Raw genomic sequence first — 6,622 nt, 5'->3', positions numbered from 1 at the left:
GAACACCAAAGACACAAGGAAAGTATTAGCCCAAGAGACAGAAAGGGCCACATAAACCAGAGACTCCATCAGCCTGAGACCAGAAGAACTAGACGGTGCCGGGCTACCACCAATGACCGCCCCGACAGGGAACACAACAGAGAGTCCCTGATGGAACAGGAAAAAGGTGGGGTGCGGAATTCAAATTCTAGTAACAAGACCAGACTTGATGGTCTGACTGAGAGTGGAGGATCCCCGGAAAGCATGGCCCGTGTATTCTCTATCAGCCCAGAACTAAAACAATTTCCAAGGCCAACTCTTCAGACAGGGATTGGACCGGACTGTGGGACATAAAGTAATACTCGTGAGGAATGTGCCTCTTAGCACAAGTAGATACAAGAGACTAAACGGACAGCTTCTGTCTGGAGGTGAGATGGGAAGGCAGAAAGGGTTAGGAACTGGTTGAATGGACATGGGGAATCAGGGATGGAAAGGAGGAGTGTGCTGTCACAGTATGGGGAAAGCAATTAGAGTCACATAACAATGTATGTATAAATTTTTGTACGGGAAAAAAGAAAAAAAATTTAAAAAAAGGAAATAAAACTTTAAATGGTTCAAAAAAAAAAAAAAGAAAATGTTACTTTCCTCTTATAAGTAAATGGCCACTTAAGCCTAGGAAAATGAGTGATGATCATTAGTTTTTGCTTTCCTATGTGTAATTTTTCTGGAAGAAAAATATACTATCAATAGCTATAGAATTAATTGCAATTGATGCCTGAGTTAATAGCAACAGTTACAAAAATGATTATTAAGTAACTTGAAAGTGACAAAACCAGAACTGTCAGAAAGAATGGAAATACATTGTCACTGTGGTAGGAAATAGTAAGAATAAAAATGATGAATACTGGTTTAAGATTTATTTGTTGAATTTAGAGGAAGTCACCATATAAAAAATTGGACTGTTGCTAAGACCTTTTCTTTTTTTTCCCCCCAACATGTTTAAAATTATTTTTAGTGTGGGTATACTAAGTAATTCTGGTTGGACTGTACTATTTCATTATTTTCACTAAATTTTAGCATTAATGTTGCTAAAATTAGAAAGAATGCCACTAAGTACATAAGATGAACTTACCTGTAGTGAGGCCCTGAGTCCATTCATCTCTCCTCAGCTTGGGTAAGGAAAGATTAACAAGGAAATGGAATGAACTTGGAAAACCTTAATCTGGGCTATTCTGCTAATGACCTGTAGGTTATATAATACCTAATCCCATCTAATACCTGACCCTTCAGTATATTTACTGATAGTGAAATACTTTGCAGAGACGTCCTTGTCCCCATAGAGCCTGATCACACCCCTGTAGCTGGGGTTAGGTATTTATTTAAAAAGAATGGCTATAAACCCTGGGTGAGGTCACTTATCAGGCAAAAATTTAAAGCTTTGTAGACAGGTTTTAGACTGGAGTAGGAAAATACAAAGCCAGCACTTTGCCTGGATAGTCTCCCTTTTGACCTGGCTCCATAAGAATGAAGTTGACCACAAACAAAGGATCCTTTTGTGTATGTGCATGTCTGTGTGCTGTGTATGGAAGGAGGGTGATTTGTCCCTGTGGAAGTATTTTGATTTTTTTTTTTCTTCATAGCCTTTTTAATCGTATTCTTCAATGTTCCACGGAAAGAAGAATGGTAATACTCAATAACTTCGAGGCAGTTAAGCTTGGTCCCTAGTCTGGAATAGAATGAAATGAAGACAAGTTACCATGTTCTTTTGGTTGAAAAAAAGCAACAAAGTATCAAAGTATGTTGAAACTTCAGGTACACAGGTCTTAGACTAGAATAAGAAAATAAAATACTTCTTCTTTGCCTAGACAAAGCCTACCTTTTGACCCATGTCTGTAAGAATGGAGGTGAACACAAATCAATAGGGTACTTTTGTGTATGTACTTTTGTGTATAAGTAGCCTTGGTGGCACCAGGGGTTAAGCACTTGGCTGCTAGCCAAAAGGCCTGTAGTTTGAACTCACCAGCAGCTCCGTGAGAGAAAGATGTGGCAGTCTGCTTCCATAAAGATTACAGTCTTAGAAACCCTATGGGGCAGTTTCACTCTGTCCTATAGAGTCACTATGAGTTGGAGTTGATTCAAGGGCGATGAGTTTTTATTTTGGTTAGTGTGGATATAGAAGTCTCTGAATGGTGCAAATGGTTAAGTGCTCAACCAGAAGCTGAAAGGCTGGCTGTTAAAACCCACCAGAGGTTCCTTGGAAGACAGGCCTGATGATTTTTCTTCTGAAAGGTCACAGCCGTAAAAACCTTATGAAGCAGTTATACTCTGTACACAAGGGGTTACCATGAGTCAGAATGGACTCAATGGCAACTAACAAGTGTAGGTATGCTTTGCAATTCACTGTAGAGCTATTACTGAGTGATTTGTCTACCTATGGTGCAAGTCAGTTGTATTTCCTACAGATGCCCTCAGCTGTATCACTGTTCTGCTAAAACAATGCTTATCAGCAAAGACCTAAAGGCAAAAAAGCATGGAAGGTTAGAGCTGGAAGGGACCTTAGAAATCATCTATTTTTAACCTAGGTTTCCGGAAATCTTGAGAGTCCATGAAGGTTGTAATAAGGACCAAAAAACTATTTTCAGTATTTCAGAAAGTCTAATAGAAATCATAAATTACCATAACCATAATACTCAGTGGGTTAGATATAACCTAAAATATCTTAGTTTATGGCTAGAATTATATAAACTCCGGAAGTTATGCCTGGTTATTTCCTGTTTATCTAAAGTTCTGAATGCCTGTTTTATATGTATACAATTAATTAGAAAAAAAGAAAACAAACAATAAAAAGTATCTCCTAATCAATACAGTATGACAGATAGTTTAAAATTATAACCCCAATAGTGAAGTGGATATCAGTGGTAGAAAAACTTTGGCAGTCATTGATCTACTTCAAACATACCCTTCTCTCACCTTGCTCTCCCCACAGTGTAATAGGTGAAAATTTTAGAATGAGACTCATTGGATGACTTACCCAAGGTAAGAGAAGTCATTAACATTATGCAGGAGACTGAATATCAGTTGTCCTGCATCCTATATCAATATTTATTTTATAATGCTGTATGGTGTATATGTACAAATTTGAGTTATACAACTTTAGGTTCCTAATATAATCCAAATTTCTATATTGTTGTGTAGCTATATCTATATTGTTGTGTAGCTATATCTATTCTCTATTGTAAACAAAGCAAAATTTATTAAAGAAAAAAATATGTATCACATTACTGCTAAAAGAATAATTAAGATGCATACATGAGAAACTGATGAAAAAGAGACATGTGAAAATTAGAAAACAGGTAAACTATATCATCTACTAACAACAATTTGTGGTCAAGTAAATTCCAACTCGTGGAGACCCCATGTGTACACACACATACGAATATAAACATCCACTCCTCACTTATCAACACGGCTAGATTCCAAAGACCAGCTCATTATGTGAAATTGGTGTTATGTGAAAACAGAGGATGACTACATCTATCACAAAATGGAAGATGACTACATCATTATATAACTGTCAAATTACATCATTACATACTGCCAAATTACATCATTACATAACTATGAAATTTCATCATTACATAACTGCCAAATCACATCATTACATAACTGCCAAAACACTGAGAATTATGGCTTAGCCAAGTTGACTTATGACCTTAACAATCACAGCCAGCCATACTCTAGCCTAGCACCTAGGCATTTGTTACCTCCAGAAGTACATGTTTAATGCACAAAATAGTCAAATAGTAGTTTTTTACTATTGTCATAAATGCAAAGTGTTGGATAATAAGACAGTTGGTAAGTGAGGAGTAGGTATATATACCTCTGTATATATCATGATAAATAACATCATGATAAACAGAGAAAGTACTGAAGTTGTAAATGATTTAATTTTACTTGTATCCACAATCAATGCCTGCAGAAGCAGCAGTGCAGAAATCAAATGTCATGGTGCACTGAGCAAATCTGCTTGAAAAGACCTCTTTAAAGTGTTATAAAGCAAAGATGTCACCTTGAGGACCAAGGTGCACCTGACCCATGCCATGGTATTTTCAATCACCTAATATGCGTGCAAAAGCTAGACAATGAATAAGGAAAACCAGAAGAAGAATTGATGCCTTTGAATTATGAAGTTGATGAAGAATGTTGAATATACCATGGACTGCCAGAAGAATGAACAAAACTGTCTTGGAAGAAGTACAGACAGAATGCTCCTTAGAAGCGAGGATGGCAAGACTTCCTCTCACCTACTTTGGACAGGTTATCAGGAGGGACCAGTCCCCAGAGAAGGACATCATGCTTGGTAAAGTAGAGGGCCAGTGAAAAAGAGGAAGACCCTCAAGGAGATGAATTAACACAGTGGATACAACAATGGGCTCAAACATAGCAGCGGTTGTGAGGATGGTGCAGAACTGGGCAGTGTTTTGTTCTATTGTATATAGGGTAGCTATGAGTCATAACTAACTTGAGGGCACCTAACAACAACAACAACATATATATTTTCCATGCACGAAGGCTCAAGTATACCTTTAAGGACCACCTTTATATCTCTAAAGGCCAGTGTATCTTAAAAACGAATTTTTATGTTATTAAAACACCCACACCACATAACTTATGTTTTAAAAGCCAGCAATGTGAACTTTACAGGAGGAGGATGCCTTCCCAAACATCCATTAAACCCTTTCAGATGTCCAAATCATAGCTGGAAAATGAGGGAGACAAATCTGATCTTTGTAATTTTAAGAAAATCATTAAACCCACTGCTGTTGAGTAGATTCTGACTCATAGTGACCCTACAGGACAGAGTAGAACTGCCCCATAGAGTTTCCAAGGAGTGCGTGGTGGATTCAAACTGCCGACCTTTTGGTTAGCAGCTGAAATCTTAACCACTATGCCACCAGGATTTCCAACATTAGAATGAATAAATGAGGCTGTAGAAATAGCTGGAGGCTCCTACTGGTGGGTTTTAAATTAATATAGAATTTCCAATGATAAACTCAAAAGGAATATTTTCCTAAGGTGTGTCGTATTTAATTGAGGGTTGTTGTGATATTGGTAGGGAGTTCCTTGGTGGTGCAAAGAGTTAACACACTGGGCTGATAACCAAAAGTTTCAAAATACGCTGAAGCTTGGTAAACAGGTCTTAGACTAGAATGAGAAAATGCTTCTTCTTTGCATGGAAAAAGCCTCCAAAATGTTGACGGTTGGAGTCCACCCAGAGGAGTCTTGGCAGAAAAGACTGGTGATCTACTTCCAAAAATTCAGCCATTGAATACCCTATCGAGCACAGTTCTACTGTAACATACATGGGGTCACCATGCGTGAGAATGCACTCAAAGGCAACTGTTTTTGTTTTTATTTTTTTCCTTCTTCTTTGTTTTTTAATAATGTTGGCAAACAAAAATGATTCATATTCTGTCCTCATATAATGTTCCTTAAACTTTTTTTTCCCAGCTATTGACCTGAGGGCTTATTCACATGCTTATTGCTCATTCTGGCCCGATGTACTGCTTGGTATTGCAATTATGATACCAATAGCTGTAGGTTTCACTATTCATATACAGATATTTAACACATTTCCCTCCCCAACCCACCCACAGATTTCTTATTTTTCAATTTGCTTTATTTTGCATATCTTTATTATTACATTTTAAAGTTATTTATAAATATAAAAAGATGTCTGGATCATCATTTACCCTCTCCTTAAGGAACAAGAATGGTATCATTACATACCATTGTCCTACAGTAAAAAAAAGATACTTCAAAAGTCTAAAGTGTCTTCTCAACACCAGGAAAAAGGAAATAGGGATCATGCATGCTTCATTTATTTTGAACTTAGAAGGATGACATCCATTTATTTATCAAACCAGTATTTAGAGTGAATATGCTAAGTAATGGGAATAGAGAAATAATTAAAATACGTAGTTTATTTGGATCTGATCAATCACATTATTTGAATTCAATATGATAAATATTTTGCTAAAATATATATGGGTAATATTTTCTATGGAAACTCAGAGAAAAGGAACCCAAAAGTCTGCTTGGGGTTGTCATGGAGGTTATGGAAATCGTCCAAGAAGATACAGTACATAATCTAAGTTCTGATAAATAAATACGATTTACCTGAACAAATGAAGCAGAAAAAGAATTTCCAGAACATAAGATGTACAAAGTCTTAGAAATGTGAAAGAGGATTCTACATTTAAAGAATCAACTGTTAACTGAAAATTTAGATGTTCGAGCCCACTCAGAGGCACCTCAGAAGAAAGATCTGGCAATCTACTTCTGAAAAAAGAAATCAGCCATTGAAAACTCTATGGAGCACAGTTCTGCTTTGATGCAAATGGGGTCATCATGAGTAGGAGTTGACAAGGCAGCAACTGGTAATGTTGACATAGAGCTGAAGAAAATATGAGTGTGAAAAATCTAGGAAGTGAAATCAAGAAAAGGATCATGTGGACTTCCGGCAAGATGGCGCTCTAGGCAGAAACACCACGCCGTCCCTCCACAACAAAGATCCGAAAAACTAAGCCAAACAGAGAATCAACAATCCTGAAACCCTAGAACATCAAATGAAGAGATAAAG

Source organism: Trichechus manatus, unplaced genomic scaffold (genome assembly GCF_000243295.1).
Source record: "Trichechus manatus latirostris isolate Lorelei unplaced genomic scaffold, TriManLat1.0 scaffold00006, whole genome shotgun sequence".
Lineage (NCBI taxonomy): Eukaryota > Metazoa > Chordata > Mammalia > Sirenia > Trichechidae > Trichechus > Trichechus manatus.
This window is presented reverse-complemented; position numbering follows the sequence as displayed.